Source organism: Silene latifolia, chromosome X, assembly GCF_048544455.1.
Source record: "Silene latifolia isolate original U9 population chromosome X, ASM4854445v1, whole genome shotgun sequence".
Taxonomy (NCBI): domain Eukaryota; kingdom Viridiplantae; phylum Streptophyta; class Magnoliopsida; order Caryophyllales; family Caryophyllaceae; genus Silene; species Silene latifolia.
Window position 1 is genome coordinate 176972886 of NC_133537.1, and position 13738 is coordinate 176986623.

At 36.7% G+C, this 13738-nt stretch overlaps 1 non-coding gene across 1 annotated transcript; it reads left to right on the forward strand.

The window, feature by feature from the left end:
- The first annotated feature begins 13055 nt into the window (after window positions 1–13055).
- LOC141625472 (small nucleolar RNA R71) lies at window positions 13056–13162 on the forward strand. Its single transcript, XR_012535251.1, has one exon. It is a non-coding gene; the product is annotated as a small nucleolar RNA R71 (small nucleolar RNA).
- Window positions 13163–13738: the final 576 nt, after the last annotated feature.

Here is a 13738-nt window from a genome sequence, read left to right on the forward strand (position 1 = left end):
CATTACAAACGACAAACTTCTTTGAACAAGTTTTAAACGACTTTTATAAAGAAACAACTTTTGCAAAGCCTATGTGTTTCCTCATTCGAGGTCCATGTGATAATTGCTTACGTGCATATGTGTTTATGTTCTATTTGTATATTAGATTGCATTCTTGTGTGGCTAATATCCATGCAGGTAAGTATCAGAAGCAGTGCTCGCCCCGACCGGGGCTTCACCCAAGTCTTCATTCTCCCCAGTAAGCAAAGAAAAGATTTTGCAAGATTGCTCGGATCCCTTTATCCAAATAAGTTAAAGCGATATTTTGCAGTATTGCTCAGATCCCTTTATCCAAATAAGTAACGATATTTTGCAAGTATTGCTCGATCCCTTTATCCAAATAGCGATAGATTTTGCAAGATATTGCTCAAATCCTTATATCAGCAGTAGTATTTTGCGGTATTGCTCGATCCCTTTATCTAATAGCGATATTTTCTAAATATTGCTCAAATCCTTTTCTCCAGTAGCAAAGATTTTGCATATTGCTCAAATCCTTTTCTCAGTAGCAAAGATATTTTGATGATGTTGCTCAAATCCTTTTCTCCAGTAGCAAAGCAAATATTTTGCGATATTGCTCACTCAAGATTTCTCCCATGACGATCAAGATGTCCCTAGTCGTCAATATATTCCCAATGAAGAGTTCGCTTGAGACCGACGCAAGCGATTCAACCTCAAGTTTTGCTAGAGTTCGCTTTCGAGACCGACGCAAGCGGATTCCCCCAGTTTCTACCGACGTCCTGCTGCTTTCAATGTTTCTTGTTTCCCCTCGGAGTTCGACAAAGGTGTCGTTCTCCGGAAGTTCCCAAAGCCTCCTTCCTTAGGTTCGTAAACCCAAAGTTAAGATTCTAACCCCTAGATTCTTAGATCCCAAAATGGCCTCCTTTAGGTTCATAAACCTTTAAGCTCCCTCACGAACGTCCTTAGGTTCCTAAACCCATAAATCCTTTTGGAGTTCTCATGCCACAGAAACCTTAAACGCACGCGTTTTAAAACAAGAATTAGTAACCCAGTAGTTCCTAAACTTAACTATAGGATCCCAATCCTTCTAGGTTCATAAGCCTTTAAGTTCCCCAAACCAATAGAGTTCCTATACCCAACCTCCGGTTTACCCCTCAAGTTGAACTTACTTTAGGCCTCCTTCCCGTCAATGCTTTCCTTTAGGGCCCCATACCCTAGCACAATCCTTATATATCCTTTAGGTCTTACCCTTAGCTCCCATGCTTACCCTTAGCTCCTACGCACCTCCGGAAGCATCTCGAGAAAGAAGTCCCAGGTATGGTCTCTTCTCATGGCTGGCGAGCTTTCTTACGTAGTCTAATGGACTTTAAACGACCCTCCCCGATAGTCGACAGACTCTAAAATGTTCCCGACGACAGGTCCTTGGCTCAGACCCCTTGAGCCGCCTCGCGTCGCCATAGTCGTCAGGTTGTAATCTTCGATTGACCTGATGGCTATACTTTGACTTTCGCCTTGTCCAAGCCTCAGTCAAAGTGGGGGCTCTGTAGACACCTCGTTTCTGCACCCCTCGCAAACCACCCGGTGATGATTGGGCCGCATGTTTGGTACGCGGAACGATTTGTGACAATTCGTAAGATTATCGTCAAGTGATTGCTCAAACATTAATGTCTACCTCATGGTCATCATATAGGTGTCATTACGGTCGTTTTGGCAGTAATTAGAGTACATTCGGAGTCCGGGTCAGAAACCGTCTTCATTTTCTAAAACCGTCAAATCCCGAGTCAAAGCAATGTGCTTGTCTACCTAAGGTTAGGATGTCATAAAATGTTGAGATTATATCTCATTTTGAGTCTCATGTCACTTCATTAGGCTAAACTAAAAGTTTACATTACAAAATGTGCATTTCATTTAGCTAAAATGACAACCCGACTTTTAGGCCCGTTTTACGAGGTCATAACGGATTTTTTGGGTCAGGCCTATTTCACAGTAAGTTCTAGATCTCTTTCTTAGCTTTCCAACGCCACCGAAATCACCTTAATCCGAGTCTTGTGGAGAAAGTTATGCCTAAAATACGACAGGCTGTCAAACGCGTTTTCTACGCGCAGAGAAACCTACCCGGGAAAGGACGCAGCAGGTGCTGCGCCTCTTCCAAGGGACGCAGCTCTGCTGCGCCTTTTCCCAGGGCTTTCTTTTTGTCCAAGTTTCCGTGTTTTAACCTAAGTCAGTTATTTCCGGATCTTTCCTTCCGTATCCTAGTCTTACCATAATTCCCTCCGCGTGATTAGTATAAATAGGAGCCTTCGTTCCTCATATTTCTCACGCGAGTGTCCGCCCTTCTCTTCTCCCTTTGCATTCTAGACTTCGTTCTTACTAATTGGCGCCTACGTGCTTGGACTTCCGACCACGTAAACTCGGATCTTTCCGGGTACCAGCCTCTCCGTTGCATGACCGACCAATTTGACCAACTACACTCAATCAATTTAATTAATCAATCGTTTTCCTCTTACGAGGGCACTTTCTTTGCATTCGCGTCGAGCATCACTAGTCGATATCTTAGTTCATCTCGTTTCGTCAACATGTAAGTCTGAGGGTGTATAATCCTCTTTTATTTATTGTATTTTATTTATCGTATCATCATTGTAAGGTTTATGTCGAAAACACCGTTAAAACCGATTTCTAAAACCCTTTGTTAAAACCTGTTTTTGCGGATTTCCAGTAGACAGACGTCGAGAAAAGACGCAGCAACTGCTGCGCCTATTCGAAGGAGCGCAGTTCCTGCTGCGCCTCTTCGTGAGGGGCCGCGCATTCTCGCTTCTTTTTTTCTTCTTCCTCGTCCTCTGTAATTCGTCTTTGTTTATTTGTTGTTCGCTTGTTTTCTTAAATTCTCCGTTCATCATCATTAATATTCACATGTATATTGTATCACATAATTCCTTCATCATTAACATGTTTTAATTATTCAAATCCGACTTAAATCCCTTATAATCCAATATTTGCGGGTTTTCGTCATTAAATTCAATTCCGGATTTTAGAGATTCAATTTGTTCATATTGGGTTTCTGGAATTCGTCTTTGATATAGTTTGCATCTGTCTATTCGCATGTTCATTGTATATTCGTCATATATTCATCATGTTTAACTTAGTTAATTGATTTCAATAGAGGACTCATTCATTAACATCGCTCCTTCTTGTAATTAATTCGTTAATTCCGTCTCATCCATGTTTATTGCTTTTATGACTAATTCATATGTAATCAATGCATTAAATCACTTTCATCCGAGTAAATATCTAATCAATCATTAAAATTACCAATTAACATTAACGGTTTGCAGTTCCGGCTTCACAGCCAGAATTCACCCTTGGAACAGACGCAGCGTCTGCTGCGCCTCTTCAGAGGGGCGCGATCTGCTTTGCGCTGTTCAGGTTGAGTTCTGCCTCTGAACTCCTTTTCTGCCTTGACGTAATTAATTAGGCTACGTATTAATTAACTAATATCCGTAATATCACCTTCTGTTCTGTTCGTATTTCTTTCTTTTATTCCTTTTTCTCAAATCATCCGTTTTAGCGGTATTTTCGACATAAATCGCCTATTCCATTGTAATTATTGTAATTTATATTTATTGTAATTTATAGTCATTGTATTCCTTTTATTGCTTGTATGTTTTCACATGTAAATGAGCATTAAAATCCTACTTCGACCCAATTGTGTGCTAAATTGCTTGTCAACCGACCTAGTTAAATTCTCACATGCTAGGATTAATCTATTGGATGTTGCATTGTATGCATATAGCCGACGATATATCGAGTACGAATAAACTTCCATAATCATTAGTAGAGGCCGCTATCGAGGCGGGCGGGATTAGGTGTTCGATCAAAAGAGCTTCCTAATACGTACCCTCACCCCTTACTCCAGATCTCCGTGAGCACCCGTGTTCATTGGCATCCACGAGAGTCATTCTAGACATAGAATGCTAAGGGTAACGATTGCTTAGTGTTCATGTCACTACTTTGTGTCTTGACATGACACGAGGTACTCGAACGGTTCCAATTTCCCATAAAAATTGGTGGCGACTCCTTACAAAATGCAAACGCTTGTTCCCCGTTTCTCACCAAGCGCCCCCGTGGGCGGCCCGCTGTCCACACATACAGAAGCTCCTATACAGCGCAAGTTGGTCGATCGACTGATGCTTATGGTCGATCGACTGAACAACGGGTCTGACGCAAAATAAAAGATCGAGGAACTTGAAGCCCATAGTACATTAGGTTTTGGAATAAGAACTACGTTGTTTTCTATATAACGTAAGCTAGGTTATTCAGTTTAGGCATCTAGTTTTTAGCATACAGTTCTTAGACACAATTAAACATTCATTAGTTAGATTATTTTCGTCAATAAAGCTACTCTTTTGCAATCGGTTGTTGGATCCTTTCTCTACAATTTCGTTCGGTATTCTCCCCTGCTTATTTTCAGTTTCTTGCTTTATTATCATTCGTAGTATAGGAATTGCTAGAATAGTCTCCTGTAAGCCTATTTATCGTTTTATGTTAATTGTTTATTTCGTCGTTTCAATCATGAATTCTTCTGTTTATTTAGTAAATTTTATTGTTGTAGTTATTTCTAGCATGAGTAGCTAAATTAATTGTGCTAGGATGTAGGGGAATTATAGTGTAGGCGGCATTAGAATTAGGGAGCCCTAATCCCATGTTGGTCGATCGACCACCCTACCCGGTCGATCGACTGACCTCGTGAGCTTTATTACGTTTTAATTGTTTTAATTGTTATATTTGACGAATCGAATGCATGCGACTAGTTGAATGCTTAGTATTTGACTGACCCATTAGATCGAAAGATAGGGAAGGTTATTAGACTACCAATTAAAATGACTAAACTTTGCTGAGATCGAAAGATAGGTATCGTTTAGATTTTTAGTCTCTTTTTAGGACGAAAGTCAATATTAGTGATATTAGGGACCTGTAGCGAGATCGAAAGATGCTACCCGTGAGAGTGGACCGAGAGGACCTCTTATTTTCCCGTCTCACGTGATAGTTTTAGACCTACCTAGTTAGCTGCCGCCGAAGCTATAGTGAACCGACCATCCTTCCACCCTTTTAATATCTATTTTAATCCGTTTATTTAGTTTATTGTCTTTTATTGCCTTTAGCTATAGATCAAATCAACTCAAAACCCCCACGTATTTGTTACCTTAGACCGAAATTAGACAACTAGAAATTACATTTGCTTCTCTGTGGTTCGACCCGACTGCCGCTAGCTATAGTTGTAGTTGGAGATTATAAATTTATTTTTGACACCTAACGACGGGTATCACACATTCGGGTAGTCAATACCATATTACAACCTTGTGATGCATATTGTAAGTGTGTAAACACTTGTTGATTGCAATAGAAGTTTAACATACCATGTGTCCATGTGTTTAAAACTTCTTATAATCGCATTTTCCTTTACGTTCATGTTATCTTTCATAGCATGAACTTTACCAAGTACACATATAGGTTCCCAACCTTGGTTTGGGTCCTTTATCTTGAAAGAACTTCCCTGTCGATTATCACATAACCAATGAATTTACAGTGAATGATGTAACTTGCACTGATCAAGTCCTCCACCCACTCATAAGCACTAGGTAAATGTTTTGCAGAGTCTTGTAACAATTTGTCAAGATGATTAGCCTAGCACTTCTCACAAGTCCTAGCATATTAGGAAATATTAGTTTTCAGTAACTTCTTACTTCAAATAAGTACTTTTCCAAACCTTTTATTTCTCTTTTTATCTTGAAAGGCTTAGGATTTTCATAAATCCCTACGTGTTGTTCGAATTTTAATATGTGCAACCTCTTGACACATAACTGAGTATTCTGTCAAACACTGAAATCGCTCATCGGATTCTCCTCGAGAATTCATGACGTTTCTTGTATGGCTTGCCAATGATTCATCATGCTCTTATGCATATGATTCATTATTGGACATCTGCATGATTATTCTAATGGCGGAAACATTAGTAACTAATAATCATGAGATCAACCATTCTTAGGTTCAATGAACGACCATGACTGCTAATGTCAATTCCATTTTCATTTACATGAATAACCTACGTTTCTCGTTGATTCGATGTGTATGTCTCAATACCTATCCAACATCTCATGATGTGATTGGATTCATCATAGTCCATTTTCATCCAGAATTGAAAACTCAAATACTTCTTTGTGAAAGAATAGTATTAGCTCGTCATTCCCAATGAGTAATAAGTTATAAACTTTTACAAGATGATTGCTCCCACTAAATTCCATGTCTTTACATGATAATTTCCAACTCCCACTTAATTCCACATGATTCGCAATTGACTACTCAATTGAGACATTTCAAGAATTGAAATTTATTGCTTTGTTAAGTTATTGAGATAAAACCATATATGTTCCCATCATATCCTTTCAAAATACCTATTTTGAAGTGGTCTCATCTTAACCTTATGGAAAGAGATTTTAATCTCTAACTCGTTTATATCATAATGATGCGTAGCAATGTCATTATTTAAATATGAATAATATCTAATACACGTCCTTCAAAATACCCTTTTCGGAAGGAGGTTTAACCAATTCATTTTCATAATGAGGTTAAGTAATGACTTTTGCGTGGTTAATACTTAACTTAGCTATTGAGAATATCGGTATATCAATCCTTGCAACCTCTAGTCATAAATCTCATTTATTTTCTAGGATGTTACTTTGATTCATTTAGGCTCTTAAGTAATTATCAATATTGAAACTATTGGTCAAAAATATCATAAACTAGTCAGTTAAGACTTTACATTAGTCATTTTTCTTCCAAAACTTTCTTTTGGTCTCCTCATGTAGTTATCTTGAGAACATATTCTTTTGATTACTTCACTTGGTCTCTTTTGTCATGTAGATCTATTCGAGACCATAGATCTCATCTATTGGGTATACTATATAAATAGATATACCTTTATTCAAATCATTCTCCCTTGCGTAGATCTCATTTACACAAGTACACAAATTAGTGTTGTGTCCTCATTTTTCTCCCACTCTAGCTTTAGAATAAATACACTAGAGATTCAAAGATAGCATATGAGACACAAATAATGATTTTTGAAGTATAAGGAGAACTATCTCATAGTTTGACTAATTGTTTTAGGTTTTGTAAGTGTACTTGGTGATTGACATTCCTTTAAGAGAGTTCATTAACTCAATATCACTTTATAAATGATCATACACAAGCCTTAAGCTTGTGGGCATATAATGAATCCCATCATTATAGTTGTCTATTAGATCACTTTAAGTGAATAATCATATGCTTCTATGAGCAAGCATGAAAAGACGAATTTTAGGACAAGGATAAAAACGATAAAACGGGTGACTTGGGTTACAAACCAAGCCACCATTATCCAAAATACAACCATTATCCAAAATACATTTCCATGTCGAACACGGAAATCAAAAGGTTCTAAAATCCGAAACATAATTAAAATAAGACAATAAAAAGCGAACCTTCATGAAAGCTTTTCCTAGCTTCTCGATGGTTTCTCAAGCTTGCTTTTCTTTTCCCTTGTCCTTGCTTGGTGGAGGCCCTATTTACAATAAAAAAAGGGATACATTATCACAACTTTGTATCACAATACCATAGTTGAATTAGAAACATAAAAGAAAGGATAGTCATTTACCTACTGGAGTGATCTTTCCAGCCTTAATATCACCAAGGTATTTGGAACAATTTCTTTTCCAATGTCCAACACCATTACAATAATGACATTTATCAAGAGGACCCTTCTTGATTTTGGAAGTGCTAGCTTCATAAGTCCTAGCTTTGGTTAAAGTGGGAGCTTGCTTCTTACTCTTCTTCCCATTCTTTTTGAACTTCCCCTTGCTTTTGGTGCTTATGTTAAGCACATCCTTAGGTGGGTTAACATTTAACCCCATGTCTCTTTCGGCTTGCACAACTAACTTGTGCAACTCTTCAAGAGACACGTCCTTGTCTTGCATGTTAAAATTCACCCGGAATTGAACATACGCTTTGACCTTGGATAAGGAGTGTAGAATCCTATCTACAATGAGTTCTTTGGAGATTTCAACCTTTTGAATCTTCAAGGTCTCGACTAGCTCCATTAATTTGAGCACATGAGGGCTAACCTTGTGGCCCTCTTTGAAGTCGAGATCAAAGAATGCCGCGGCCGCCTCATATTGGACGATCCGCGGAATTTGTGAAAACATTGTCACAAGCTTGGAGTAGATTTCATTAGCGGTGCCCATTTAAAAGGCTCTCCTTTGGAGATTTGCCTCCATCGCAAAGATCAACACATTTTTCATTGCGGCGGACTCCTTATGGTAAGCCTCATATGCTTCCCTAGTGGCGGCGGTCGACCAAGTGTTAGGTTCGGGTGGAGATGCCTCGGTGAGGTAACGAAGCTTGTCGTCACCTTGGGCGGCTAATTTGAGTTGGGCATCCCAATCGGAGAAATTTGACCCATTCTTTTCAAGTTTACATCGATCCATGAAGGATCGGAGCCATGAAGTATTAGTTAGAGGCGTGGCGTTGGTGTTTGGATTTGCCATTTGTTATGAGAAATAAGAGCGGTCTACAAAACAAAATATAGAAGGAATAAAACATATGTCGTTTTCAATATAATAATACTCGTAAAATAAATTTAAACAAGTTTTATTGCATTTATCTAGTGACCTCTACCCAACTTGATAAATGATTCCAAGACCCAAATTCATATTAACTTAGGGCACGGTGTGCCGAAATACCCTTTATTTACATAACTCGGTGGATTAACCTTTTAATCGATTCTACTTTTAGAACTCTTGGTCGATAAAATTTACATTAATATTTATCTCTAGCCCGAAACACATCCGGAAATCGTCGTGAATACTTTCGCTGAGTACAACCCAAAATTCGAATAAATGTGTCCATGATCCAAACTCATATCAACTTAGGGCACGGTGTGCCGAAATACTCCTCATTAACATAAATTCGGTGGATAGACATTTATCACCCACTTCCCCTACGTAACAAGGTTTGTACCCCGGTAGGGCCGAGTGCAATCTCTCGCGAAATAGGTTTTCATGGTTTCTACTATTTGGTAAGGCTATGTCTCAATTGATTGTTTTAGCGAGAGGTCATGTCAATTTATTATCTATCACGTTTTAAGTGAACTAAAGCGGTGAATTACGATAATTCTAAGTGACACGGTCGATAAACTTGATTAAATGATAATGCATGTTTTAGTTATGGCGATTTAGCGATGCATGCGACATATAAATAAAATGCAAAACATAAAATAAATCCTAGTATGGCCTTCCTAAAATAGAAAATCTAATTAACTATTACATATTCGGAAACCAACTCCATTGGTCCCTTGGACTTCGGTTATGGCACGCATCTCGAGGTAGCACCGTCTTTATGTATCGCCTTCTTGAGTGACATCGTCTTCAAGGAACTCCGTAAAAATTAAATTACATAACAAATTACATAATTTCCTATTATACATTTGTAATTAAAATAAAAAAAATCTATTAAATTACAAAATGGTGATACGAGATCACAATAAATTACAACCGAATCGATATTCCCATACATTTCGGGTAATACCAATTAAAACTAAGGCCATACTAAGTAAAATTACATAAAATAAAATTACATAAAATAAAATTATGACAATCATAAATAAAAATGCAGCATTATAATATGTATGAACATGCCCAATTTTATGCTAAATCGCCTTTTTGTAGCCAATATCGTATATTTAACGGTTTTTTACGGATTTGCGTGAATCAACCTTTTAAAATCACAATAAATTACATAAATTCATATTTATGCATAATTTAATTACCCTAACCTCTTAGGACTCAAAATTAGTCTCCACTAACTATTTGACTATAATTAACTCATATTTCTTAAAATTGTTCATTAATGGACCTAAAATTACAATAAAAATGCTATAAACTTCAAATAAATCACAAAAATTTCAAATAAATTCAAAATTTGAAATTTAAACTTATGAACATTCTGGAAAAATACCATGACACTCATAATGTTCAATAAACTTACGTTAAAATTTTGTAAAATTATCGGAAAAACTGTGTTGCGGTTTATCGGATTTATAATTAATAATCAAAAAACATGAGAAAAAATATATTTATCAACTTTTCAATTTTAGATCTGAAAAAGATAATAAAATGCAACATATGACGTTTTTCCTTAGTCATGGAGTATGTTTTAGCAATTATTCACTAATTAAGTCACTATTTATGCTATTTTTCATCAAAAATTCATAAATCATGCATAAGGACTTCAATATAGCCTATTATTTTACACACATCTTGTAAAATTGTATGTGTCAACATACTAAATTTCTATGACCAGATTCGAAATTTATCTCATATTAACCTATTTTTCTTCTAAATCCGATTTTAAACATGAAAAATCCATATTTCAAGCATAAAAACTTCAAAACTTCTGAAAATTTACAGGTCATCTAAAAATAAAACATGTGATAACATATCCAAAAATCACTGGAAAATTCGAAGTTTAGCTAATTTTAGTCCGAAAATGACATTTTAATTATAAAATCACATTTTTTAATGCCATTATTATATAAGATGAACAATAAAAATCCATAAATTAACCAAACTATCCTAAAAACATTTTAGGACCAGAAACATTAACATGCATAATTTTATTTCGTGATATATCATAATAACACAAATTTACAAGTTTTATATGTTAATCGTATAACTCGGAAAAACTATAACCGGTTTGCATGCAAACAACCAAGGCTCTTGATATCGCTTGTTAGAAATCTATATCTCTTTACTCAACATATTCATAATGTTATAATTTTAATTTAGTCATAAAATTAAAAGGTGATCTTATGCATGCAAACAATAATATAATTAAAGAAGAAATCATCATCTCACATTGATATTTCGGTTTATATGGGCACAAGTGAGTTCACCTACTCACTTGTTCTTGAGCTTCCTTAAGTGGATGAACAAGAGTTCACGTAGAGAATCCCTCCCAAGGTTTTATACCCAAGATAACAACTTAATAAAATTAATATTATTATTACTAGAACAATATTAATTTTTGTATAAAATTGACCAAAAATCTTTATTTTGTACTCTCTAATTCGGTTGAGAGAAGGAGAAGAAGGAAAGCTTTTTATCTCTCTAAAATTCTTATTTTAGATGTGTAGAATGAATAATAATTCACAAGTTTTGCATGTAGTGAATTAGATGATAAAATGAGCAAAAGACCCTTGGCCTTTTGACAAGGAAAACCGGGTAGGAGGGGTGTGGTATGGCCAATGCATGGCATTTTCTCTTACCCATAAAAGTAGGCATGTAAGGCTATAAGTTAGGGCTTATGATTATGCCTTCCACTTAAACAATATTAACACAAATATGCCTAATATCCCCTCCTTATTTTCGGCACATATGAAGGTAAAATGGGTTCCATTTTATCTTTGTCAAATTGTCAATTTGTCATATGTCACATGTCACATAAAATTGTTATGTATTTTTAACATATTAAAAATCAACGTATTAATAAAAATACGTCATATACAAAATTGACTTAGTAATTCATAATTACTTGTACCAAAAAAAATTTACCAATTATAAATCACAACATCTTGTATTTATAATAATTTATTCATTCAAATGCAATTGTTTCCTTAAACAATAATTTCATCTAAGTAATAAAACAATTCGATTACTTAGACCATATCTTATTTAATCAAATTTCAATGAGACACGTAAATATTACTTCCAAAATCGTCCGTCAATTTTAAGTAATTTAATTGACTCGTATCGTCATACGATCAATTATATGATCAATTAAGAGTGTTACCCTATATGTATGACCTAAGGGGATCAACTGGTCACCACCGTCGTACGACAGTAATGTCAAACTCTAGTCAGGCAATCATTACCGATATGTGTGGACCAGTTCACAGTAAAATATTACTTCCCAATTGTATTCTTTAAAATGAGACTTAAACATGTGATCATCATGATCAATAGTTGTGATCGCATTATTGTCGGAGGACACATATTCCAACATCTTCTTCCTTAGAGTTTTCAACTCTTTGCTTGTCACTAGCATCCACAATGTCTTCCTCAATTGGCTTCTTTGGCCCTTCATATCTTGTACCACTTCTCAAATTGATGGCACTCACCGACTCATGTCTTGGGGGATTACTTTGTGGTGGTAATTGCCCCTTTTGTCTTTGAGAGCTAGAAGATGCTAATTGAGACATTTAGGTTTCCAACATTTTGGTGTGGGCTAGTATGGTTTTGATGGTGATGTCTTTGGCTTAGCTATCTTTTTGCATTTGGGTAAAAAATTCTTGTTAGTTCTTTTGCATCTGGAGGACCGCTTTTTGAACATCAAAGCCTTGGTTATTTGGTTGATTGTATGTAGGTTGGTTTTGATAACTTTGGCTTTGGTTATATAAAGGTCTTTAAGCTTGATTTCTCATTAGAGGTGGGGTGTATGTTGGTTGAGGGTTTTGAACATTTTGGCTTTTGTATGAAAGATTGGGATGGAATTTGGAATTCTCATTGTAATAGTTAGAATAAGGGGTGCCACTCTTGTATGCTTGGAAAGCATTCACTTGTTCACTTGTTCCCCTACATTCACTTTGGTCATGTCCCAAAGTTCCACAACTCTCACATATTCCACTTGGAATTGAGGATGATGCCACCATAGCATTAACATCTTGTTTGGGTGATTTGGAGCCCTCTTCAAGTTTAGCCATGGCCTTCTCAAACTTCAAATTGATGGTGTCAATATGAGCACTTAGATGAGCACCCAATTGAATGATGGAATCTACCTCATGTTTTTCTCCTCTAGTCGCCTTCCGAGGTCTACTATATTGTGAGTTATGAACCACCATTTCTTCAATTTTGGCCCATGTTTGATTGTCATCAACTTCGGTAAACATACCATTGGATCCCATATTGAGAATATTGCGGGAATCTTCATATAGACCAATCCAAAATTATTGCACAAGGACCCACTAGCTAAGTCCATGGTGTGGACACGAACGACAAGTGTCCTTAAATCTCTCCCATGCTTCATACAATGATTCCTCATCCCTTTGCTTGAACCCGGTGATTTGGGCTCTCAACATATTGGTCTTCTCCGGAGGATATAATTTCTTGTAGAAAGCAAGTGCCAACTTCTTCCATGAGTCAATACCAAGGGTAGCCTTATCTAGGCTCTTCAACCATTGCTTTGCGGAACCAATCAAAGAAAAAGGGAATAATACCCATCGGATTTGGTCTTGAGTAACCCCGGTTTGAGAAATTGCATCACAATAGTCACAAAAAGTCTCCATATGTGAGTGAGGGTCTTCACTAGGCATCCCTCCAAATTGACTTCTCTCCACTAGTTGTACGAATGCGGATTTGCCAATGAAATTACCAGTTAGGTGTTGTGGTGTAGGGGTACCATGTGGTAGGTCCTCCTCGGTTGGTACGGAATGTGCTGAAAATTTAGCCATTGTGGGTCGGTATTGTGGTGGGTTTTGTATTGGGTTATCCTCTCCTTCTCTTGCAAAAGGGTTGGTAAACTCAATGTTATTTGGTTGGATGTCCACAATCTCTCCAATACCTCTCAAAGTACCTCTAGCAAGTCTTCTATTATTGGTTAAGGTTCTTTCAATTTCAAGGTCAATAGGTAATGGATTACCTTGTGATCTCCTAGT